Source organism: Myiozetetes cayanensis, unplaced genomic scaffold, assembly GCF_022539395.1.
Source record: "Myiozetetes cayanensis isolate MyiCay16 unplaced genomic scaffold, myiCay2020 scf5-8, whole genome shotgun sequence".
Classification (NCBI taxonomy): Eukaryota; Metazoa; Chordata; class Aves; order Passeriformes; family Tyrannidae; genus Myiozetetes; species Myiozetetes cayanensis.
The window spans coordinates 72,759,755-72,786,886 of record NW_026087742.1 but is presented as its reverse complement, the minus strand read 5'-3'; the positions used below and the strand labels follow the sequence as shown (position 1 = coordinate 72,786,886).

General features: G+C 35.3%; 1 long non-coding RNA gene across 1 annotated transcript in view; it reads left to right on the top strand.

The window, feature by feature from the left end:
* LOC126649756 (uncharacterized) overlaps nt 1-26,906 on the top strand; it is an 87,365-nt gene extending 60,459 nt beyond the window's left edge. Inside the window, exons 2-3 of the long non-coding RNA XR_007631134.1 lie at nt 16,858-16,899; nt 26,585-26,906. This is a non-coding gene — a long non-coding RNA (uncharacterized LOC126649756). The remainder of the gene's footprint in view (nt 1-16,857; nt 16,900-26,584) is intronic.
* The last annotated feature ends 226 nt before the right edge of the window (nt 26,907-27,132 follow it).

Sequence of the window (27,132 nt, the reverse complement as noted above, 5' to 3'; positions counted from 1 at the left end):
GCTTATATTTTCTGGAATAGATAATTAATCATCCGCCTTTGTAATGCACCTGTAATAATTGATAACTCTTGCTCTGTGGAGCAAATCAGGAACAGTTAGAGAATTTTGCCTTTGGCTACTTTCTAGACCTACATACATGTCACTCTTCACAGGATGTCTGAAATGGTCACCCTTTCACCCAAAATCAAAGTACAAAGGTAAATAAACAATGTTTTAACAGATATATTCAGTACTGAGAAATTTCACTTCTTTTTTTTTTTTCCCCATTTTTTTAATGTGAATCCCAGGTTTAATTAAATCTGTGATTATTTCTTCCATGTTTGCACTACTACAGTATCTGAATTAAAATATTAGCCATCCTGCTACAAGAAAGGCAGATTAATAGCTTCTCATGTACTACTAAGATGACAGGTTAACAACTACTTACATAGTCAACATGAATTCTGCACCAGACAGTACAGAACAACGCAGAAGTGAAACATTTTCTGGATATTAAGCTCAATTCTTCACTGCATCAACCTCAATTTTCTATGCTTCACTGACAAAATAGGGTCTTTCAGCTGGTAGCATAGTGATCTGGACTAGACTAAATTCACATCAAAATTGACTGTAAAACAAGATTTCAATTCTAAAGGTGCAAAAAATAGATTTTTTTTCTTTCTTTTTCTTTCTTTTTTCTTTCTTTCTCTCTTTCTTTCTTTCTCTTTCTCTCTTTCTTTCTTCCTTCCTTTCTTCCTTTCATCTTCCTTCCTGCCTCCCTTCCTCCCTGCCTCCCTGACTTCCTTTCTCCCTTCCTCCCTCCCTCCCTCTCTTGCTTCCTTCCTGGCAGTTTTGACAATTCATGCCATGTGATGTTTTACACATCAAATATCATAGATGAAAGGAAAAAGGTTTAGATTCATTAGAACAGAGGCAAAACTTGACCTATCTGTAACAAAATCCTAATTTTTTTTTTTTTAATTGTGTTATTGCCTTGCTACACCATATTAAACTAAGGATATTCCTGCTAAATTTGGACAGACAGTCAAGATATATATTTTGGTAGCATCTTAGATGGACATGCTCTTATGAAACTGTTACTGAAAAATGTAAAGAACCCCAAAAAACAAACCAACATTTTTTTTCCTCCCACATCTTGTACTATTTCAATATCTTTGAAATTTAGCATGCAAAATAAAACAAAATATGTCAGGTACTGAATGCTTTGCTTTTAGAACTATTGTCAGATGTACCATTATAATATGTACACTATCAAGAAGAGGAACTGCAAATTTGCTACTAATTGTGCAGAGTCTTTTTCATCTTCTTAGCACAATATTACAGAAAAGGTTACGATGATAATTAATTCACAAGTTATGAAGTTATCTGTTCTTTTCAAATGTCTGACTCCACTGATGTTTTTGTCATTAATCACTTTTGCTGAATAATTAAGATCTAAAGGGATTACTAAAACTATAAGACAGTTAAGTTTTGATCAGTAAAACAAAATTACAGTGACAAATGAAGAGCTTCATCTTTAGAGATCAGTTGAAGCAAAGCAACAAGTGTGGGGACACTGTAAACAGAGTAGTGCTGTATGTCTACAAGTAATTCAGACTCTTAGAAAGCAGTTTCAATGTATAGTGTAGCACTTCAGTCAGAGTTAGGAAATATGAGAAGATAATAGAAAAATATTGAAATGCTTTATAGAAAATATAATTAATTTTTTTACTGAAGTACTCTAGAACCACTGTTAAAAAATCCTGATGCACATCCCCTTTTATTAAAAAGAATAATAAAAAAAAAAGTGGCACCAGAGAGCAATACTATAAGATTACTATAAAAATAATAGAAGCATTCAAAAAGAGTATAGAAAGATTTTTCTCTTTTTCTTTTTTTTTTTTTTCTAGTATGACTAATGTAATAATAATGACCAGTCTTCATGAGCGAAGATCCGGAGAAGGTCTCTACACCTTCCAGCCTGCGCATTGGATTTTTTAGGTGGATTTTTTTAGTGTGTGCGGAACTGAGCCCACCCTTTAATCCTAAGGTTCATCTGCCAGGGCCAAGCGAGCTTGGACAGTGGCAGCGAGGTCCTTAGGACGTAGATGGATTGATGGATTGCCTTTTTTTTTTTTTTTTTTAAGGCTAACAAGCTCCATCTGCCCGGGAGTGTCCCTGACCGGGAATCGAACCTGGGCCTTGGTGGTGACAGCACCGCGCCCTTAACCACTAGACAACCAGGGGCTCCCTATTATTATTATTATTATGACTAATGTATGCTTAGTAAAAATCCCAAAGTCGTGCTGATGGAAAGATTCTTGCAGTTGATGAAATCATGTACCTGCAAGATTATTTCAAAAACCAGTGTGGAAAAAGGCAAAGAGTCTATTTTAGTAGATGCAATAACGGGAAATATTTTCTATCTTCTAAAGGAATTGTCCAGATTAAACTTAATGATTTAGAGTTTTAATTTAACTGCTTGACTTAGCCATAACTACTTCAACCTATGAACAATATGATGATTTCCAGATAACTATAAGCAAACAAAATTAGATATTTTCATGTTAAATTAATTTAATTATTGCTTTCAGCTAGAACAATTTTCACTTGAGAACACATTCTAGGTAGTGTCTGACCACATATCTGAATTAGACTTCTTCATTTATAAACCTTTTTGTTAAGAAAGGACATATTTTAGCCAGGTACAGGCACTTAGTGCAATATTATCCAGTTTTGTTTTGGTTTGTTTTTTTACTCTAGGATATCATTAGTATATTCATTTTCAGACTATTTTTCGGGGAAATAATATTCAATATATTTTTCAACAGAAGTAACCTGATTTAAATAGGCAAAGATCCTTAATCTCTCAAGAATAAAGCTAACAAAGAGTTATGAAAACTTCTGTAAGTATTTCTACACCATTGTGGGCAGAGTGAATCAAGAAAATGTTAAACTGCATTTCCAATATTGAATATTTCTTAACCCCTACCTTTCTTTGCCTGAGCTCCAACTTAAGAAAGCATTTTAATTTTCTTGTTCAAGTCTGTTTCAGTAGAAAAGAAAAAAAAGAAGCAAACCCAAATCTAAAATCAAACCTCTTGTCAGCAATACTTCATAAATGTTTTAGACAGACTACATATAACTAAAAAAGCTTAAGTCTATATGACAAATCAACTTCCCCTACTCACATCCACTGCCAACACTTTCATAATCAGATTACTCTCTCCAGTTCTATAGATCAATTAGTAAGATAGCTCTCAGAATCTCAGTATTGCTGAAGTTGATATCTACTCCTCCCCCACCTATTCAAGTAGAGTCAGCTACAGAATGATGTCAAGCATCAGTAGTAAAGGGAAAGAAAAAGGCTCTGTTAATTCCAGGAAAAGACCCTTCAGCCTCAACTGACACATGTACAAAAGTGACCCTCCCCCCCAAAAAAAAACCAACAAAAAAACCCTGTTGGAGGATGCAGCAAGGCCGTGGTGCCTAGCACCATGGAAAAGAATGTAAATAAGAGGTGAACATCCAATCATATGTGAAGGCTAGTAGTAAATTATAGATAACAGAGCTAAGAATAGGGTTAGTATGTAAGATTCTACAGGAGAGTGTGAGTGCAGCTGTGTGGGAACAAGATGTAATATTCTGGATGGAGCAATAAAAGCTGAATTTAGGTCATCATCGTAAGATACCCAGTTTTATTTCTATGGTCGTCCTCATATACAATGACAAAACCCCATCTCCTTACAACCTCTCCTACCCCACATTTAAGAATGTAGACTAGTTTTAATAACTCCTTCAAATCCTCCTGTACCTTAAAGTGAAAAACAGAATATTAGAAAACCTTTCATTACTTTATTTTATATTAAAAAAACAGATAACTTTGTTCTTAACTGTTCATCTTAAGCCTATGCACACAGTCCAATTTAATTTTCTGTGTTAAAAGTTAGTTTATTTTCCTTCCTCACAAGCCTTCCAGTAGTGGTGAACAGTTGATAGAGTTTGGGTTCAAAATTTGGGTTCAAAATTTTGTTGGAAGAAATTCACCTCAAGAAAAATATTTAAACATTGGAGAGGAATTTGACTTGTGTGCACTCTTGTAAATAACAGTCAGCTTTCATTTTAGTTTATGGGCTTGCACCAAATAGCTTTTAGGAAAGCTTAAGGACAACATTATGAGTCATTTAGAATCTGATTCCTTTTCCTTTATTTGTGGAATCAGCCAAAGTCTTGTTCACATGATTTATTTATCCAGCCTATCTTAGTTGTGCAGATGTATTATTAAGACCTACACCTTTTCAGCTCGATTTCTCACTCCTGATAAGCCAGCTACAAAATCTGTTGAAATGAGCTGAAGGTGTGCCAAAATCTTGCCACAGGACTGCTAAGGCTAACACAGGTCTACCCTTCAGCATGAGGCAACATATAGACTTCCTCATCACTGACAAATTCAAAATAAACTGTTACACTTTTATTTTATCGATAATTTCAGATATAGTTAATCTTTTCCTGCTGATGTACGCAGGATTTTTAGGGGGTATTAAGGATATTAGCTTACTGAAGAGAAACTACTGTTGATATGAAAAGCTTTGATTTGAAAACAGGACAAGGTGAAGGTTGACTTCACTGTCTTGCCAAATATACATATTCTGATAATGTCTATACATATTTTCATAATGTCTGTAGTGCTTTTCCCATGTATATGTAGAATACAGGTAGGCCTGTCATATTCACACTCTGGAAGACAGCAGCTTCCCTTAAAGAGAGAGGAAAACCCACCATCAAGGTTCCATCTCCCACTGAAGAAAAGAACATGTAACTGGTTAATTGTTCATTTTCAATGATGCAATGTATGTACTAAATATCAAAAGGTGATCATAAGGTATTAAACCACTCATGGGCTATTGTGTTTTGATATATTTCTACACAATACGTGTTCAGTGGAAGAGTGTCCTCACCTCTGTCTTCCATGCTTTTAATGACATAAACTGTAACTCTTACTGACACTGCCTTCTAAGGTGTGTTTTTTGAGTTACTGATTAAGGAAAAAGAGCATACATCTTGTTCAACACTATTCTTCTATGTAGATTACTAAAAAAATCAACAACAACTTGTTCATCTCTTTCACTTTTACCTACACATACTCTTAATGCTTGTTTACTACAAATGTGAAGCAGTTTTATTACATCTGTCAAAGGTTCAGGTTGGACATCAGGAAGAATTTTTTCACTAAAGGGATAGTTAAGCATTGAAAAGGACTACCCAGGGAGGTGGTGGAGTCACCTGAAAGTGCTCAGGAAATGACTGGGCATTGCACTTAGTTTGATGGTTTAGTTGACGTGGTGGTATTCAGTAAAAGGTTGAAGTAGATGATCTTGGAAGTCTTTTCTATGATTCAACATGATATGATTCTATGTTGTTACAGGATGTGTTGCACCTTTTACTTATTCAACTAAAGTGACAAGGATATTTAGCAAACACTTTGAACTTTTCAAGTCGCATAAAATAAGTACAACAAAAATAAAACAAAAGAAAGTACTCTATGAAGAGGAAATCTGTTTGCTTTTGTCTTCAGCTATAACTATTTAGTCAGTTCTAAAAAGACACAGTTATAAAGCTTATGTAAATAGTTACAGATTTATTTATTTTGATGTTTATTTTGTGATATCTTCAATAGAATCATAGAATCATAGAATCAGATGGGTTGGAAAGGACCTCTGAGATCATCAACCCTTGATCCACTACCCCCACAGTTACTAGACCATGGCACTAAGTGCCACATCCAGTCTCTTCTTAAACACCTCCAGGGATGGAGAATCCACCACCTCCCTAGGTAGCCTATTCCAATGCCTGATTACCCTCTCTGTAAAGAATTTCTTCCTAATATCCAACCTCAACCTTCCCTGGCAGAGCTTGAGACCATGCCCTCTTGTCTTACTGATAGTTCCTGCGAAGAAGAGACTGACTCCCCACCTGGCTACAACCTCCTTTCAGGGAGTTGTAGAGAGTGATGAGGTCACCCCTGAGCCTCCTCCTCTCCAGGCTAAACAACCCCAACTCCCTCAGCCTCTCCTCATAGGACTTGTGCTCAAGTCCCTTCACCAGCCTCGTTGCTCTTCTCTGGACCTGCTCCAGCACCTCAATATCCTTCCTGAACTGAAGGGCCCAGAACTGAACACAGCACTCCAGGTGTGGCCTCACCAGCATTGAGTACAGGAGCAGACTCAATTCCCTGGTCTTACTGGCCACATTGTTCCTGATACAGGCCAGGATGCCATTGGCCTTCTTGGCCACCTGGGCACACTGCTGGCTCATGTTCAGCCTCCTGTCAATCCAAACTCCCAGGTCCCTTTCTGCCTGGCTGCTCTCCAGCCACTCTGTGCCCAGCCTGTAGCGCTGCAGGGGGTTGTTGTGGCCAACGTGCAGGACTTGGCCTTGTTGAACCTCATCCCGTTGGAATCGGCCCAACTCTCCAGTCTGTCCAGGTCCCTCTGCAGAGCTCTCCTACCTTCCAGCTGATCAACACTCCCCTCCAGCTTGGTGTCATCTGCAAATTTACTAGTGGTGGACTCAATCCTCTCATCTAAATTATCAATAAAGATGTTAAACAGAATAATAGAAGAATATAAAGCTAACACCACCTGAAATCTGATCTATACCTGAAAAAAATATTGGTTCAAATATTAGTGCAACAATAATATATCTGCTAAGGAGTTACAATTTCAGTGAGAACAGCCACCAGCCACACCATAGATATATTTGTCCTTGTTCATTCCTATAAAATAAATTAAATCAGATTAAACATTTAAAAACTGCCTCAGGTTCAAAAAACCTTTTTTTTTTTTTAATCTTAGTTTGGAAAAACATGATGTAGCTGCAGAAATACTTGTGTTGCATTATTCTCAGACAAAAATTAGAGTCCTGAGCTTAACTTCAATTTTCCCTTGAAAAGACATAAGGTTTGCAATAGGTCAGTGCCTGCTTCTTTATAGAGCTAGAGTTAGCAGAGCAACAGTAATTTGGTAAAACATTCTGATTTCATGCTACATCTGGTAGTGACTGAGCCTTCAACTAATCTATTCTTCTTGCAAGTAACAAAATACTTTCACTGTTTCTGTTAGAGACAAAGTAATCACAATGCAGCTTCCTTAAGAGAATGATATAAAAGGGCAGATTTTCAGCTATTACAAATTGTCAAAGCTCTATTATTTGCTGCCAAGACCTGTGAAACTGTACTGACGAGACTCCTGTCAATAGCTACACTTGATATTCTGTTTCAATGAGTAATACCTTTATTTTCACATAAAGTTTGTCAAGGGAAGAAAAAAGTTTATGCAGTCAGGTTTACTTTATTTGATTTCATAGAAAGCGTGATATTAAGTTTGGTGAGTTAACCACAACCAGCATTCAAATAGTCTCACAGCCATTCAGTCAATCCCTCTCCTGTGGGATGAGGAGACAACATAAGAAAGGTAAGAGAACTTGTGGAGCAAAATAAAAGTACTTTAACACGGAAAACAGAGCTGTGAGCTTCCATAAAGTAATGAAGGATTTTATTCTCTACTTCCTATCATTTCCATACTGGAATCAAACCCTACCTTCCCTGTGACAGGCCCAAGAGACAAGATTCATGGCACAGAGTATTCCCTATCCTCTCTATACCTGGATGAATACAATGGACTCAAGGGATGATGATGACAACGATGACGAACCTGCCTGGTTCAGCAGACATGTCTCCTCTGTGACTACCCCACCTTCCCAGGTGCCCTGGCACAATAGGTACAAGGTTCTGCAAATGGAACCAAACAGTGATGAGCACAACAGTTCATCTAGATAGGAGGTATCTCCAAGGTTAAGTCAGCCTATACTCTGTATCAAAACTTATTTCATAAAACAAAAAAGCTTCTCCAGCACCAATTTCAGATCTAACTTTTTTTCTAAATCTAGGGTAATTTTTTTCCCCATTCAAGTAACCATGAGAATTAATAGGTACTCCAGAAGAGTGCATAGCATCTATTTTTAGAGTTCTATATAGCACTTGGGACATAAAGGAGGATCATGATAGCCTTTCACTACTAGAAAAGAAGCTTTCAAGGATGCTGTCACACAGCTGTTAGAAATCTCTTTAGATTTCTTTAATCTGCTAGTATATCCTTACAGTACTGCTGCATTTGTGGCAACAGCCTTTGATTTATGGACACATTTCTCAGCTTCCTCACAATCATACAGGAACCTTTTTCAATTGTACTAAGTGGTGAATTACTTCTACCGCCTAGATATGTTTATTTTTCTCCAGCAATAGAAAAAAATCAAGCAGCTACCACAACATGGCCCTGTTGCTGTAGTCTGAAAGGTAGCAAGAGACTTTTGACTCTTTTTGTGCTGATAAGGACAGGTAATAGGAATAACAGACAAGTTGTTTGGCTTTGGTCTGGTATCCGAGAGAATACATGATACAATCTATTGTCTGTTTTTAGTGATTGGTTTCTAAAACATCCTATGTGGAAGCCAGCAAAGAGAGAGTAGCTGTACATCTAAGGCCTTTTAAAATGAGTTGTTACAGAAATTCTGAAGAAGGAGTGTTATGCCCAAGTGAGAGAAAGCAGAAGTTTGTGTTGGTATAGTGGTTCAGAGGGAAAGGGAATATAGTATCTGATTATCCAAAGGCTTCTTATCATAATATGCAAATATGAACTTCAAATGTGTGAATTGTCCTCCAGAAATAACAAGAAAAGTGAGTTTTTCCTTATTAGTTTTGCTGAATTGAGGCCTTAATTACCACGCAATTGCTACAACTATATATATAAAGTGTGTATAGCAAAGCATTTTTCTGTGACTTTTAAATTAGATGTAGTACAATGACTTAAATATTTTAAATGTAATTGAAATGCAGAGGCTTAAATATGATAGTGCAATAACTTCTAGCAGTTACCAAAACCTCCTGAGAATCTTAGAAACTGTAGCCTTTAATATTGATTTGAAAATGCATGAGTGCTAAGAAAACAGCTTATAATTTTATATCCATTTAGTACACGGTTAATCAACATTACCTAACTTAGTGCTATCTAATTTTATTCCCGTAAGATTGTGATTGTACCACTACTGTCCCATTTAAAGAGCACTAGTCGCTATCATTACAGTGAATCACAGTTACCTAGGAGATAACCCAATAAAACAATCTTCCTGATGCTGCTTCTCCAGTCAAGCAAAGTACACTATAATAATAACCTACATTTATATGGCACTTTTCATCCCAAAGCACTTCACAAATTATATACAGAGAACATCACAAAACTGCAGCAACTTCTAAGTAGTTGTCTCAGTAGTGAAGGGCATAAGGCAACCAACATACAGAATGCTGTCTGAGAGCAATGCGGAGGAGGAAATTTAAGTGACACTTCTCCTATTATTAAATTGTTCCTGCATTTCCTGTATCTGCACACACAACAACAACAACAAAAAAATCCCTCTATTTTAACAAATTTTCTATGGTGTACATGGAGACAAAAATAGAATGAGAGACAGGTTGCAGGGAAATGATACAGTAAATGAGTCAATCTTGCTTAGTTTTGAACCTGAGCATTATAGCAGACATTATGTTCAGAATAACAAGATATGTACTTCCACTGAGATGCAAGCATGATATGGCAAAACAATCTGTAGTTGTTACAACGCATTTCTCAAAAATATCTATTCAAATCACTGCTACCTAATGACCTGAATTCCTTAAATTCCTGTAATCTAAATGGTGTGGTATTGTACATTTCACAGATCAGGTTTGCATAAGCCAGAGACCCTTAGAAGGGGGAGACAACACGAGGTGAGAGCACTGTTAGCCTTGCTATCTAGCCTGCTGTCCCATTCCTCCCACCCATCATACTAAACAAATATAATGTAAAATTCAGCTTCATTAAAAACAAAAATGTTACTTCCTTACATCTAAAGTCACTCAAAATGTAATTTTGACTGCATTGATCACAACTATTAAAAAGTAAAATTTGAGTATCTGCACCTTCTTCCTGTGTAAGAAGCAGGGTTACACCTCTGGGTGTTAAGGCTTTCTTTCTTTCCTTTATTTTGGTGTTGGGGGAAGTGATAAATTTTCTCAATATCCCATACTATGTAAATGACCTGATCTTCCTTATTGATATGGATATACTGTCACTAACAGTTTTTAAAAGTCTGGATTTTCTGAAAAGCAATTTTTACCCTAATAAGAATATCAAGACCAACCATAGATTCACAAGTGGTTATTCACAAGTTTCATGAGTTTTCATTTATATTTAATGGCACTGTTATTTTACTGATATTGGAGCATCTTTCCCTACCCAAACCAATGTATATGTAGTTTTGAGCAAATTGCTGAATGCTTTGAAAAGTACACAGCTCTGCAACAGCCTTGGAAAAGTTGACATTCATTTCACAGCCATTTTAAAACAAAGTCTGAGTAGCTACAAATACCATGCAAGGTACAAAAGAGTTGAAACTAGATCTCATGAAACCTGATATCTAAATAGGAAAGTTTTTTTGCAACATATAGCATATCTGTGTTCATATTTATCTGACATAGGAAAGTCCTGTCCCTGCTTAAGATATTAATAACTCAGATAGGTTGACCATACAACCTAATTTGTTACGTACAACCTTACAAATGCGGTACAAAATTCCTAATTCAGCTTATCAATAATTCTGAACCTAAAACTAGGTTTTAAAGTTAGACTAACTAAATATTATAGCACAAGCATGGGAAAACCAGAATGCTAGAGACACATTATGTATACGTAAATGGAGTAATAACTCTTGAGGGAAAGAAGTACCATTAAAAGCCAGAGGGAGTACACAGAACTTGAAATCACCGAGTCATTGATTCAAAACATAAGTAATAATAATATCTTCTGGCTCTGAATACAGATGGAATTATATGTTATGTATGTAGCACAAAGTTTTCTTAAATTAGGTATATTCTGCTTAAATATTTAATTTTCTCAGTTCCCTTCTTAATTCTTCCAAAACAGTACAAAAAGTTATAAATTCTGTCAAGTGCTTGACTGCTGTGACTGGAATGCTGTAAATAAACGTGTGAAACTTTGTGCAATAAAATAATGAGTGAACACACAAAGGACAAAGTGGTGGTGATGACCTCTAAAATATAAAAAGTAGAAAGAAATCTATTTCACTTATATTCATCCATATAGGGGGGTTTAAATGTAGTTATCTGTAAGTTATCAATACTGAAATTTACGAGTAGAAATACAATAAAAAGTATGTACCTGGAATATTATAATAAACTGGAAATTGAAATGTTGACTGACTTAAAATTTTGAGGATATTGAGGATGGGATGTAATTGTGTTTCTGAAGAAACACTTCCCTCCTAACTGCCCTGAGAACTTACAAAATAAGCAGAATAAAGACAATTTTATTAGATACTGACATGAGCATTCTGGTTGCAATTTTTGTGTTACACACAATATTACAATACACACTTGAGGAAATTACCAGTTTAAATGAGGGTAGTTATAAACTTATCATGGTAAATTAAAATGTTCTTATACAGACATCAGATTTGTCATAAATAATGGTTTAAGAACACTGGAAGAAGAAATGTATGTTTCCTTAATCTCAGATGGTTTTCTATATCTAGTTAATAAGTACTATAAGATTTTGATTTAAACTTTTGATTAATCTATTTCTTAAATATAGTTACTGCTCTGCATTTTTTATATTCTAAAAGAACTAGCTGAAGACTTATACTATAGCATAAAATTTAACATTGAAGTTATCTTGGTAGTTTGTCCTTGAACACGAAAGTTACAAAGGTTGAATTCATCATCTATCTAAGGCTAAACAGTCTGTACTGTTTGATCCCTTTTGCTAGTGATTTTGTATTTTGGGAGCGGTGTGAGTTCCCAGAAGTAGGAAATCTACCAAGATGTTTTGGTTCAATGTGATGCTCTTCCTCACCTCTGAAAGCCGGAGCCTTCTGACCTGGAACTTAGCAGGACCTGAAGCAAGTCAGTATCTCACATATCTTGACACATCTGCATTTTCTCAGACCTGGCAGCTCCTCAGAAGGGCAGCATAGTGGGTGTTTCTCTTATACCACCTTGATTATCTCCCTTAAAATGTCACAAAGATATTTTCTCTCTCTTTTTCGTTTTATCTGTTTTGAAAGACCACTGTTCAAAACGAACATTTATCAATATAACTTGGGAGCAACATGTTTCATCCTTCCATTTGAATATATTGGTTTGCACACCCACATCCTGCAGCCTGCTAGTTTGGCTGTAATTTGAGCATTCTGTAATGTAATAAATTACTCTATATTTGAGATGCATCCATATTATATAACTGTATAAACAAATATACATTCAGATGCATCAGCATAATTAATTTAAAAAAAGATTAAGCTCTTTTTTAAAAAATATTTTTACTTTGACATCTGATACCACAGTATTTGCATAACATTTTAATTCCCCGGAAGGTTCAGCACGTAAAATATGAAAATATAAACTGTTAATGATACTTTAAAAATGAAGCAACCTCTCCTCTTTCTTTTAAAAGCAGTACAAACAATCATTCTCTTTGAAACTGTAGCTAGTATAAATTAATTTTTTTTATGAACCACATGATATTAAGCTCCTGTGTATGTGGCAAAGGGGGTGTCAGTTTCTCATTTGACAGGAGTGGGAGCAAATACAGCTAATTTAGATGATTTTCAGGTTACTGTAGGAAGGTGAACTTTATCCTGCTCTTCATTTTTACTTGTGAGGCTCACCTGTCAGCTTCTGCATTTCTAAGAAACAATAATGCACCAGTGTTAAATTTATCTTCTTTTATTCCTTTTCCTCCCATCTCAGCTTTCTCAGTTGAAATCACATCCGTAGTTAATCACTGGAAATTAACTTATTTGTAGCCATAAATACCTACTGAGAAAGGAAAATCTGAATTTTGTGAGGCCCTTTCAAGGCAATATAATGCGCTAAGGTATTTACTAATCTGATGAAATCTCTTTGCAAATTTGCAGCTTTGTCTGCAGCAGATCTAGCCCCAGTCCTAAACTGCCTGTTCAGTTTCAGGGTAGAGTGTGATGAGATGAAGATCAATAAGAACAATTTCTGAGAAAATACAGGAATATGAGTCAGAAAGATGAAGAGTAAATCCAGTTAGTCAGTACAATTTTAACAATAACTTTATGGTTATCAACCTGCTACTTGTTGGAAGAAAACATGATGTGATGCAGCACCTTCAGAGCAGTATTTTGAGGGGAATACAGAGTTGGATGAACAAAGGAGACAGGTACTTGAAGTACAGAAGGCACATCAGCCAGAGCTTTAAGATGGATTATCCTAGACCTTTTCTTCACAATGAGTTATTCAAACCTCATAAACATAAAATAAATTACAAAATACATCAGAGAAAAGTTGTATTTCAAATTATAAAGCTTGAAATTACTGAGAAATACAGCACAGAAACAAAACAAAACAAAATAAAAAGGACTTGCAAAAAGATCATGTCCTGCTTATTGTGTTTTTACATGTCTAATTTTAGTTGGTTTCAGTCAACTCAGCGCCTGACTTGGATCTAACTGTGCAATTATTGTTCATGGGAGGATTTATTCCGTTTTTCCTAATGCTTTAAATTTTTTTTCCTGATCTTATCAGTATTCTTTTGAGCTGCGGTCTCGCATCTCCATGCAGGGACTCTTCATTGCTACTGCCATGTCCTGTAATCTTTAGTACCTTCTCTTACTCAGCAGGCATAGTTACTTACGAGGGAAGAAGAAGACTCCTTCATTCCAGGAAATACACATTACCCACTCAGTCTCAATGGAGAATACAATAACACAGAGAACACACATGTAAATCATATAATGCCAAATAGGCTGAAGTGAAGCTTCCATGAAATGGAACAAGATTTTTTCTTTCCAGATTTAAAAAACAACAATATTAAAACACTTTTTTGTCTGAAGACTCCTCTGAAACAGATATTCCATTTGATTTAGATACTTCAGAGGTTAATTTACCTTTCTGTATATACAAGATTATTTTGTTACCAACTGTGTAGGTTTCTCTAGCTTCATATATATAAAAGGTTTACATAAATGCTTTAAAATATTGGCAAGATATCAAGCTTGTAAGGTCATTCTGGAGTTACGTAACTGGAATACAAATTGGTTTGAAAGTACTGTTCAGCATTTTGACACAGAGCTAGGAAAATAATACTAGAGGGTTTTCTCTATTTCAGTAGTGTTTCAAGACCAATAAAATTAGTAACAATTATAAATAAAGCAGTCTTATTGTTGCCTAAAGCAAGAGGAGATAGGTGAAAGCTAGTTTCATGATAACTACCCTTAAAGCAAATGGACTCTTGATCAACTAACACTATTGACAAGGAAGACCAAGCAAACTACCTAAATGTAGAAATTAATCATGTTTATGATAACTTATGTCAAAAATTTGTACAGTCTATAGCAGCTATGAATTCACATTCTGTAAAGGTAGAAGAAGTTTGTTGAAAAAAAACCTAGAGCAGTCTCCGTGGATGTGGGTTTTTATTTGTATGTGTTCATTGTCCTCATGATTATATTGGCAGAATTGCAGGTCTGCTATTCTGACACAAAAGAACACGACTTGGTTGTCATCTTAAAATCTCTGCAGATTATTGTGTGGGATTAGAGAATCTGCCAAGGCACAGAATTTAATTATTTTAGTGACAAATTTGTGCATCTTAGGTAAGTGAGGTAAGGAACTTCCTATGAGAGTGAAGATATTTTGGGATGACCAAATTCATCAATACTTTCATGAAATTAGATACCTTTTAAATAAATTCACACCTAAACATCAATTTTCTTCAAGGAGTTCTGAGAAAAATAGGCACTGAAGGTTCTCTAATTTTTCTATCATTTGGAGAATATTCAAAAAAATAAAGGCAATTTCTCAATTTATTTAGGGTTTCTTTTTGTATTCCCATGTCATAACTATTTAATCTAAAGTGATTTTATAACAATATGTGGATTAATAGCTCCCATATTTATTGTATAATGAAAGTGTTTGCTATATTTGCTAAACTTTCTACAGGTAATTTTAGCACCATGTTATCCCTTATTCTCAGCTTCATGGAGTTTCATGACATATCTTGGCTCTGATACAACAGGACCTGGTCATTATGACATGCACATGAGGAAATTTTAAAACAGCTCTGAGCATTCTTTGTCCTCCTGGCAGAACTGATTGCCTGTGCTTGCAGCTCTTCATTCCCACTGGAACATTCCTTCCACCACCCTTTCTTTTAAAAATATAATCTCTACTTTTAACATCCCAGAAGTGAAAGCAGAAGCGTCTCTTTGATAGATAGTGCTGCTGTGTGAACATGAGCCCCCTCCCTTGGGTTTGGGTAAGCAGCCTAAAATGCAACCATGTGACCTGAAACTGGCATGAAGATTTGCTCGAGAAAGGGATGGAAAAAATCTTTCCAGGAGCTTTGTCTCTTCATCTGTCACCTCTTACCCTGCCTTTGATTGTCTGTGGTATTGCTTATCTGAACCCAAAGCTTCACCCATGGACTGACATCCCAGCCTGGATTTGACCTGTCACCATCCCAATTTCCATGGTCTTACCAGGCCATACTGGGTGCAGGTTCCGCTCTCCAGGTGTGATGTGGATCCCAGTTCACAGGTCCATATCACAGCCTGGGCCTCAGCTGATCCGCATCCCCAGGGAGGTGTGACCAGTGCCTGGGGCTTGTGCCAGTGTCCCCCAGCTGCCCTACCAAGTCCTACCCTGACTGACCCTGACTGTTCCTTGTCCATAAACACAGACCCTGTCCTGCACTGCATCATAAATCTCTGCAATCAAAAGGTATTCTGAAAGGCGCAATTCACCTGAAATGAAAAGAAAAAGAACAGTAAATAGAATTTTCCAGGTAGTTTTAGAAAGGATCGCATGAATACAGTTATGAGTCAGGGTAACCAATGCTCCCAGATGACTGTGTGTTTCCTAATGAGAAAGGACTTAGAAAGCAACTTGAATCTGTCAACTGAGATCCTTTGGTTTGTCTGACAGTGTTTAAGAACACGAGTGTGACTGCTACCAGTCAATTTAGGTTTAGAGCTACAGAATTCCACAAAAATCTCTAATTTTTCACATTGATGAGATTATGGGTTTGGTTAAAATAGAAATTATGCAGATACATTGTAAATTGACAGTAAATTGTAAAGTTTGACTGAGTGCCATACACTGATTTGATTGATTACTAGCACTGTCCAGTGTAAAAAAATGATTATATTAAAATAATTTAGAACAGTTAACAGGGATAGCTCAATAACTATCTAAAATGGATCATCACCTGGTGGGGATTTTTCAGTTGTGTTTTGGCTACCTGCAATGCTGTTAATTAAAAAATCAGACAGAAATATAAATCACTACTGATAACGCTTTCATATGTAAAAGGGGCTGGTACACTGAAGAGTAATAACAAGAGCAAATCAGAGATAACTGGATTATTTAGTAAGCTAAACCCATGCAAAGAAAATGAACTTTAATATAGCTAAAATAAAAGACATATCAAGAACAAGTTCATGCCTACATAATAGAGACTCTTCTGAAAATCAGTTATGGGATGGAAAAGTCTTTTCAGATGAACACGTACCAGAAGAGAAAGTGGTAAGTTGTTCTAGAGTTAGCTGCTAGCCAAAAAAACTCATCCCTCTCTCACACTTCCAGTAACCCTATGCTGTACACAGTGTGATTCATATTTAGGCAAGATAGATCATTACAACTGTAAAAAATAAATTTCATATCACTATGACATGTTTCTTGCCTTTTCGTATTCATATTTCTCTTCTTGTATCATCTTCCTTTCCCTTGTCTCTTTCCAGATGCTCAAGAAATAGAAGAGTGAGATTATCCACAGCTGCAAGGTAATTCAAAACATCATAGAGGAAGATGAGAGAAGCATTCACAAATAGCGGAAAGGGTGTTAGTAGGTCCTGTGAGAAGGACTGGTCCGTATCATCTGTGTCTAACAGTAAAAGGCCAAAGGTAAATGAACTAGACAAAGGGAGTCAGGCCCTCACTCTTATCTGTGATTTCTGAAACTTTCCTTGGACTTAAAGTCTGAACAAAATTGTTGGGTTGAAAAAAAACCCAAATCAATTTCATCTACCCAGCTGAAAAGTCTTAAGACAGCTCGGGCTAAAGATATAAGTAGGAGGAAAATAAGGAAATAAGTAAGCAGAAGTGCAGAGCTTCTACCTTTATACTGTGGTGTATGTACTGTTAGATTTCAAATTCTGAATATAATTTTGTTATTTTCATGTTTTAAAATGTAGATTGAAAAACTGAGGGGAACTGAGAAGAATAAAATGATTTGTGCAATAGCTGAAACATCTTAAAGTGAGGATTTTCATCTCCTAGAATCTTAGTAGGTCATAAGAAATAAACAAAAATCCTAACCTCTGGTAGAAGTTATATTTTCTTCCTTGATGAAGAGAAAATATTGAGAGTTAAGTATTTCTTTTCCTAGTGAAAAAGAGATATATGAGGAAATTAGTGGGCATAAATTGATGCAACAAAGTTCAAGTATTTACATTTTTCTGAATTAATATTCAACTATTTTTAATAAATGGCTACTGTCTAAAGAGGTAACTGAGAACAACTTTCACCATCCATGGAAATATAAACTATCTGACTAGACATCCTGCATGACCTGGCACTGCTCTAAGCAGAGGTGTTGGTCTCTTCTGAGAACACCTTTCAACCCACATAGCGTTTCTGTGATTCTGTAATTTTCATCATGTGTTATGCTTTATGGTACAAACACCCTTAATTTGTTTCATCATAAAAAAAAAAAAAAACCCAACCAAAAGAAAAACCCCTAACAAACAAACCAAACAGAACAAAAAATACCCAAACCAAACCAAATCAAAAAACAAACCAACCGAACAACAAGAATTGATACAAAACCATAACACTTAAAGGAAAAACAGTATTAAGAGACTGATAAAGGAAGCTTTATTCAAGAAACACTATAATATCAGGAAGGGACTTATTTTCTAACATGCCTCTCCATATGAGTCTTTCCATGTCATAGCTTAGTATCTAGGGTCAAATGTTAACAATGCTAAGCAGTTGATGCCAAGTGAGCAGAATAACTAAACCATGGGTACAAAGTTATTGTGCAATAGCTCATAGATATGCAATGTTGAATCAAGGAAGTGAGCTACTGTCTCTAAATCAATTTTACGTTATTTTAAAATAAATGTAATCTCAACTGGACTCTTATATATTAGAAGTTATTATACAAGACTATGTTAATGTCAAATATTCAAGTCCTTTACTCCCCTGTATAATTTTTAATTATTAAATTGTTGTCTTCAAATAAAGGACATGACATTAATGAAATAATACATTTTTAAAGAATAATCAATAGGTTGTGTTTAATTTAACCAGCACTTTTTAGTTTGATAATTAATTAGTTGGAATACAATAAAAAAATAATACAAATACAAAGGTGTCTGGAAGTTCTGACATACGTAGTAATATCAACTTAAATCTTGCTTATTTAATCTTCACAAGTACAAATACAAATAATAGAGCACTTACAAAAGGGAACATAATTACTCTGGTATGATTCAGAATTAATCTCAGAAATAATTAAAAATTAATCTCTCTTATTAATTATGTGTACTGATAAATCATCAAGTTTAAGAAATTTTCCATTAAAATTGTAATCACTATGACTACCACAAGGCACAGTGAATGATAATACTACTTGAGGTTTACTCACATATCTGTGACCTTTCCAAACTTCCTGTATGTGGGAAGGAGAACATTTTTCATAGTTTTCAAATATTAAATCTTCATATACAGCTCATTAAAGAATGTAACAAGGACATATGGCCACACTTTCTGGGGAAAAAAGAAAGTTTTGAGTGATTTTCTATGTGCTCTTTCTTTCTGCTAACCATTCACAGTTAAGCAAAAGTGGGAAAACATTTTATTCCTGGATCCCTAACTTGCTGATAAAAGTTGCTCTTCACAAATGCTCCCTTTGGGTTTGCCTTCACATTGACCCAAGTCTGTGGAGGGGTTCTCTTTTTTATGCAACTTCATGTCTTACAGTCAGCTCTAACACTACTTTATTTTTTAATTATTGAAACAATACATGAAGCATAATATGAAAAAAAGACTAACAAAAATAAGACATGCCAAAACAGAACAATAGCCTATTAGTCACTGCCAAGGACAGTTTTATTTAATTTCCCTCTGACATTCCTTAGCAAATGCATTTATAATTTAAAACATCTACAGCAGTACAAATGCTTAGCCTGAAATTGCTGATGGTAGATTTCAAATTGGATCTAATGTGACTTCATGCCAAGAGTGAAGCAATTCTGTTGCATGGTATCTTGGCTATGTGCTTAAATTGTAAGGACAAATGTATATACATGTGTCAGTTTAATCTTTATTGTGTAGTGTCCATTTCTGTTGTCATTATTCACACCCCGATGGACAGGATTACAAACTATTCTAATTTTTGAGCTAACATTTTTCTGAGTGATATATCCTCATTTGATCCCTTGTCTTACACAATCAATGTAAACATACAAATCAGTTTGTTTAGTTGCTATACTATAACCTCTACATGATCAAAGGGGAGGGTCGTGGAACTTGCATTTCCCTCCCCCCAATAATTAACAACTTTTTAAAATGTTCCAATACTGGTCTTTCTACTTACTGGCTACTCATATATCTGCCATGGAGAGATTTAAATTCTCACATAGCTAATGTGAGTTTTTCCTACCTATTCAGAGCCTTTCAGAGTAGCCAGTGCTGTAAAGGAAGCTGATATGGGAACATTTGGTATTCTTGCATATAGAGGGATAACTGCATGGTCAAGAAATATACCATGTCCAGCCACAAACTATTCATCTGAAGATTTTAAGTGAACTACTAGTTCAAAATCATAGCTTCGATTATGCAAGTAGGATAGAGTCATAAAATAGATGAAGTTTGAAGGGAAATTTTGGAGGTCATCTAGACTAACTCCTTCCTCAAAGTAGTGCTATGTCATAGTTACAGAAGGTTTCTTATGGTGTTGTCTACTTGAATCTTTAATATTTCCAAAGATGGAGATTCTGCAGACTCTATTCACTTGTTCTACTGTTTGATAACTCAAAAGGTGAAAAAAAAGTCTGATACAGGTTTTCCATGATCCAACTTGGTTTTGTTGTCTTTCATCCTTCCACACTATAATTCTGAAATCTGGATTGATCTTCTCTGCTCCCTCCCTTTAATAAACTGTAGACAGCAACAACAATCTCCCTCTGAGCCTTCCTTTCTTCAGGCTAAATGATATGCCTCTTCCTCAGCCTCTCCTTATATTGTTGCTCCAACTCCTGACTGTCTTGGTAGCCCTCCACTGGACTATCTCCAGTTTTTTAATGCTCTTCCTGTACTGGGGAATCAAGATCTGGACACAGTACTCCAAGTGTCTCACCAAGTGTCTCACCAGTGCTACCCAGAGAGGAAGAATCACCTTCCACCACTTGCTGGAGAACATCTAGTGCATCATAGGATGCTTTTGACCTTATTTTCTGCAAGGACTCATTGCTTGTTCCCTTTCAGTTTTGTTTCCACCAGGATTCCATGGTGTGTGTTTTTGTTTGTTTGTTTGTTTTGGTTGGTTTTGTTGTTGTTTTTGTTTTGTTTTTGTTTTGTTTTTAATATAAGGCTGCATCTTGTGAGTCTCCATCTACTAGTCATTCAAAGACAGCCTCTCAATGTCCCTTTTTTCATGCAGCATGAGACATTGGCTTTTGACTTAGTATAGTCTCTGTGAAGATCCCTTTAGATCTCATGTTTATTTTCTTAATTTTTCAACAGCAATTATTTATCTTTGAACATTTTAAATAATTATTTCAGACATTTGAATCTGCTGCTATATAATCTGTTTTTTGTGGGGTTTTGTTTATTTTTTAATCTCTAGTCCATATGTCTTCTAATATGTAGCTGTGCTACATTCTCATATTTCCTTGGTATTTTCTACTCAATTTCTGAAGTTCAGATTTTACTTTTCTCTAACACTTGATTGTTTGTATATTTAAATGCCTATTTAACATTAAGTTTGTGAGTAGTTTCTCTGAAGCCAGCTTCATTGATTAATGTTAAGTGTGGTCTTAATTGCATTGTTGGACTGTGGCCAGAATGACTGATGTATCACCTATTGCAAGCTATTAATGACTCCTTGTAATCAATGCAGCTGCAGTGAGAAAACAGGATGCCTTTTTCCACAGTGAAGGGATGTCTGTCACCTAAACTTAGATACTTGAAACTGAGGTTAAAATTTAGGACCAGAAAATCTAAACTACTAATCTGTGCAAATTGTGATACGATACAGAGACACTTGGAGCTTCACAATATCCATCATCCCTTGCAAGGTAAAGGCTTCTTGGGGTCTATATATTTTTCTCATTATTCCCTTTAGAAGGAATGAAGACAACTGGCTCAGAACAGATGATAAACTTTGTATAACAGAGGCAATGAGAGATGAATATGACCTTGATAATCAAAATTGTGTTGCAACACTACAGTGCCTGAATTATGGTTATTAGTATGCGGGATAGTTTTTTTTCTTACTCTTGTGTCATAAAACCCACAATCATACAAAAGACAGTCCTTGGCTGTTGACTGCATAGAGGTCAAGAGCAAGGCACTACTGCTAAAGAGCCTGGACATTTGAGGACCGTGCTTCTCTGAGCAACTCGTTAGAGGATTAGCAAGACGAAAAGTACATCTTGATCCAATTCTTAACAAGAGACAGATTACTTAAAAGTTCAGTGTGCTAATAGCTATAAAGTATTTAAATTCAATTTCTTTGTGGATAAGTTTCAGCCATTAAATTACACTGTATTACACAAATTACACTGTAGTAACTAATTTTAAATTAATCATGTTGGTATATAATTAAAAACCAAAATAGAAATGGAAAAACAAACAACCAACAACAACACACAGTCTTTCAGAAGGAAAACAAAATCATTCAAAATATAGAACAGTACATATAAAATTAAGTGGACAGAGAATAAAATTTTTGACCTAAATATTAAGGCTTATGAGGCAAACCATAAAGTGGCAGAGTAAACGTTCAGAAGAAATTTTTTTGACCACACTAGAAGTAGGATCTATACAAAGAACTAAACAGATTCATGGATAAACAGGGATTAAATGGGCTGCACCAAGGAGATGGGATGCATTGGAAAAGAAACATTGTTTTTCACATACATTTACTATCGAGGAAGCTAAATAAATCATATCTCTTAAAGCTGAAGCTTCACCTATATGAAAGATAACTCTCAGAAACTTTCTCATATATGTTGATAGATGTGATTTTAAAACAAAGTTAATAAAATGAACATATTGCCTGGACCAGAGATTGTTCACACAATAGTTATAAAAGAAATCATATTTAAAATGACTGAACCTTTTGATGTGCTGTCTATCACCCATAGCATTCTTCCACAGGAGAATTGAAGTTCCTAAACACAATGTCACTTTTTAAAAGGCCTTGGCTAACCTGAGGAACAGTAGGGCAGAGGAAGTGCAGCAGGTAAGAGAATGAAAGCTAAAACACAGGGCACAGGAATTAGAGCACGTAGCAGTGAAAAAACCCCAAACTTGAAACTGACTTTCAGATACATTGCTTGAAACCCCAGCAGGAATATAAATACTGGTTTTGTTTGTAAGGATAGACTATTTGGAGAACAATAACATTTTCATAGGTAATTGATGCTTCAGACTTCCTTTAAGAAGTTAGCAAGTGAAGGAAAAAACATCATCCACTCAGTGTTCCTGTATTACTTCATCTAGAATTGTTTCCAGTTTTCTATGACCTTATGCACAGTATCACAGAGTCATAAAGGTTGAGGTTAGAAGGGAACTCTGTAGGTCAACCTGTACAACTCCCTGATCATACAGGGTCAACTACAGTAGGATTCCCAGGTCCATGTCTAGATGGTATAGTCACAATTGCATTTAGCACTGGAGAAAAATCACAGTGCCATGAATCTCTCTGTGCTCTCCTCCTCTGCTGCTGCCTATGGAGATGAACCTTAGGTGATCAAGCTGTCTGAAAGCAGTGGTGTAGTTCAAAACTACCTGGAACACCATAAGATGCTGCAGACAACATGCAAGTGCAGAAATAAACAAAACGTGTAGTTCTGTGAAGAAAAAAACCCAACCAAACAATAAAACCTAGTTGTCTTGATACCAAGTTAACAGATTAACAGTCACTGAATAAGGCAAAATGTCTTTCAATAAGTAAAAAATATTTCAAAGGTAGAAATAAAAGAGGAAAAAATTGACCCCTCTTATAGTGGAGATAAAGTAAAGTGAAGTTCTCCAAAAGGTAGTATGAAGTTGCTAACATCTTTATATAGTTTATGGAAAAGGGAGTAAAAACCAAGGCAACAAGATTTACTGATACAATTAAATTAAAGAAAACTAAAATATTACTAAAGATTTTTGGAAGAACCACAGAAGTTGAAAGACTTAGTGATAAGTGAAATTCAGTATTTTATATGCAAGGCAGAACTGAAGAGAAGAAGCAACTATGGTCACATGCACACTGATATATTAATAATTATCACAGTTGAGGAAAAGTGTCCTAAAGTCATTTTACATAGTCTTCTGAATAAAGCAGAACAGTGGCCATAAACCCAAGGATATGGGTACAGCCTCTGGCAGAAATAATTTGATTTCCTTCTTAGCAGCCCATATGGTCCTGTGTTTTGGATTCATGAGATTAAAACATGGCTGTTTTGATTGTGGTCGAATAGTTCTTGCACAGAAGTGCAGGGTTTTTTAGTTTTGTTTCTGTTTGAAATTTTTTCCACTCTGCCACTCCAGTGAATAGAATGGGAGAGTGATCAAGAAGTTGGAAAAAGACAAAGTCAGAACAGCCAACCCCAACCAAACAAAAGCATACTCCGTACCGTATGATGTGCTCAGCAATAAAAGCTCAAGGAAAAGAGGACAATTATTTGTCTTCCTGAATAACAAACACATGTGCTGAGCCCCTGCTTACCAGGAAGTGGGTGGACATCAGCATGACAACAGAACACAGGGAATTAATTCCTAATTTTGCTTTGCTTGAAGCTTTGCTTTACATGTTAAACTCTCCCACAAGTTTTTCCTCACTTTTTCCCTTTTGATTGTCTCCTACCACTGAGAGGAAGTGAGAAAGGGACTTAGCAGGGGCTTAGTTACCAGCTGCGATAAATCCACCACAGTATTATAGATTATTATAAAGAGAAAAAAAGACATAGATTTTCCACTCCTTATTCTGGTCTTACTCAATTCACTGAAGATATTCTAAAATGAAAAAAAGTTATGGAAGTAGAAAAGAAGAATAACTTAATGTATTAGATGCCTGCTGCCTGGGGATATAAATAAGCATCTACAAGAAGTGATAGATATGGGGAAATGTATCAGAAAGAGGATAAAATTATGAATGATGTATTTATGAATAAAAAAGGAATAGTAACTCACAACTTATCATGGCTTAGAAAGATTGTAATTAAATTAATTAACACATCGCCAGAATAAGTGAATGTCAGAAACATGAATTGGTTTAAAATGCATGAGATGGTGTAGTTTTCTAATTATTATTTATAAATATATAAATGGCTATCAAATTGTGTCACCTAGATGTTCACTTCATTTAGCAATCAGTCTTCAATAGCTGAGATGGTGCACAAGATATAGACTATTCATTATAATATTTATCTGAATATTTATTATGAGACACTGTTGGGGACAGGGCATGGGATTAGATGTAGTAGACAAATCTTTTACTTGTGCCATCATATCAACTGTCATAAATTTATGTATCTCATAAATCTGATGTATTTGTATACAGTAAATGTATTTAATAGGAAGAAACAAACCTCTCTGGACAGTTACTCATCTGGGTTTCTCAGTTAGAAAAATTTTAGGCAAATGTCTACAATTGTATTGTATGGGTACTTCTCAATGTTTTGCATTAGAAACACTTTATGTTTGTGATAAAGAAGAGATAAGTGTCTATGAAATATTAAAATATATTCCACAACATGATAAGATTTTAAGATACAATGCTGAAGGTAAACATGATTCTTTAGAGTTATTTAGAATCCTTTTTCCTCACACAATTGTGCCAGACACAGATAAACACATCCTTCATGCTTATACAAACTAAAATAATGTTTATAGGATTCTAACTGGAGATCTGTATCATATAACTCCAGTCCTGTCTTAAAAAGTGTGATAGAAGCGTGTCTTAGTAATTTCCAAACAATCTTGATTCAATGGTCCTTTTTTTAGAATCACACAGGCTTGAATAGAAAGAAAAAAAAAAGAAAACCAACCAAAAAACCCAAACACAAAACCCTCCCATGTAATTTTCTTTCAAAACTTGTATATTTCACTAATAGGTCATATCAAGGTGCTGTACCCATTCTGCTAATATATCCCTATATGCTGTATTATGATGCTGCTGTTTCAGATATTTAAAGGCCTTTTTTAACACTCTCTGCCAAGATACGCCATGAATGTCAGAGTGCTTTAAATCAAAACTGAAAACTGACTTGTTTTTCTCTTTGCTTCCCATCATTAGCTTGGCACTGCAAGCTGTGTTATTAATTATTGTACATCTCTTTTAAAGCACCTTGAGATGTCTTGCTGAGATAAGGTACTATGTCCTATAATTGGAAGTTGTTCCCATTCAGTCAGAAATTAGTTTAAAGTACAGTAGAACAAAGTCTTTCAAAACTTCCATCAACTATAAAAGTGTTAATATAAATTAATAGTATAAGGCAGATTTTTGAATCTGCAGCTTATATTTTACAGCTCACAGAAGCAATTATATTTTGCTTTATGCCTTCAAAATAATTGTGTATTCATAGTGATTCACATCAACCTTCATATTTTTATTTAGGTGCAACCAAACACATAAAGAGAAGGGCAGAGGAGATGCAGGTATAAGACTTCTGTTAGTATTCATATGATGAACTTCTGAGACATAGGATTTGCACCATATTTTACTGTTAATGTAGAAGAAGTAATGAGGAAGGCAGATAGTTTGACCTAAGAGGATAGATGCAAAATCAGGATAGTTTCTTGAAGTAAGAAACTTTGACATTGCTAAGCTATTTTAGTTCTTTGGCTGGACATCATGGGGCTTCAAAGAGCATGAGAGATATTAACATCTCATTTGAAAATGGAATTAGTTGTAGTTTTAACCCTGTAGTTTAAGACAACCTCATCTCTAGCAGTACTGTTTTAAAAATGCCCTTGTCTAATTTCACTTCAATTTCGACTGTTTGTTAATAAGAATAGTTTTCTACAGCAGGAGAGGTTTAAAGGTTATAAAAGAGGTATCAAAATTAGAAATTCACAGGGAAAACTGTAGAGAATGGAAGATCTTTGACATTCGGGTTGACTTCACTGCTGAGGCCAAGGCTTCTTCAACTATACAGAGGACTGACACTTCTTCTCTGTTATTTCATCTTCTGGCTATGTATGCAGTAAATATCTAACTCATACATAATTATTTTTTTCCTGCAGATCCCAAATACTTAATATGTGAAGATAATTCTTTCTCAGGAAGTAAAAATTATCTTTCAAAAAATCAGAAGAAAGCCACTGACACAGCTGGATGCTGAATTCATGTGACCAGTGAATGTAGTTGTACTTCTACCCGTTTTAGTTATATAAAAGCACTTTTAGAGGTTCTTTAATAAAGGCAGCACAGATGATTATTTGCAGAAGTACTCTAAGCTTAAAACGTAAGCAACTCTAAGCCTTCTTAGTCATGGACAGATGTTTATTAAAATCAGCAATTAATAAAAAAATTTGTATCTCAAATATGGAAATTAATAAAACAAAGTTGGAGAAACACAATAATTTTCTTATTCTTCTGTGTCTCAGAATTCTTGTCCTGTGTTTGTCATGAGTGAAAAGCTATTTCAGGTATCCTGTGGTTTCCTCTCTGCTCATTTCTGTCAGTGAAGCACGGTATGTTAAATATAAGTGTATAAGAAGTTGTGTAAAAAAAAGGTATTTTGTATTTTCTCACATCTATGTTAAATATGTTTTCACTGTGGATATGGAAG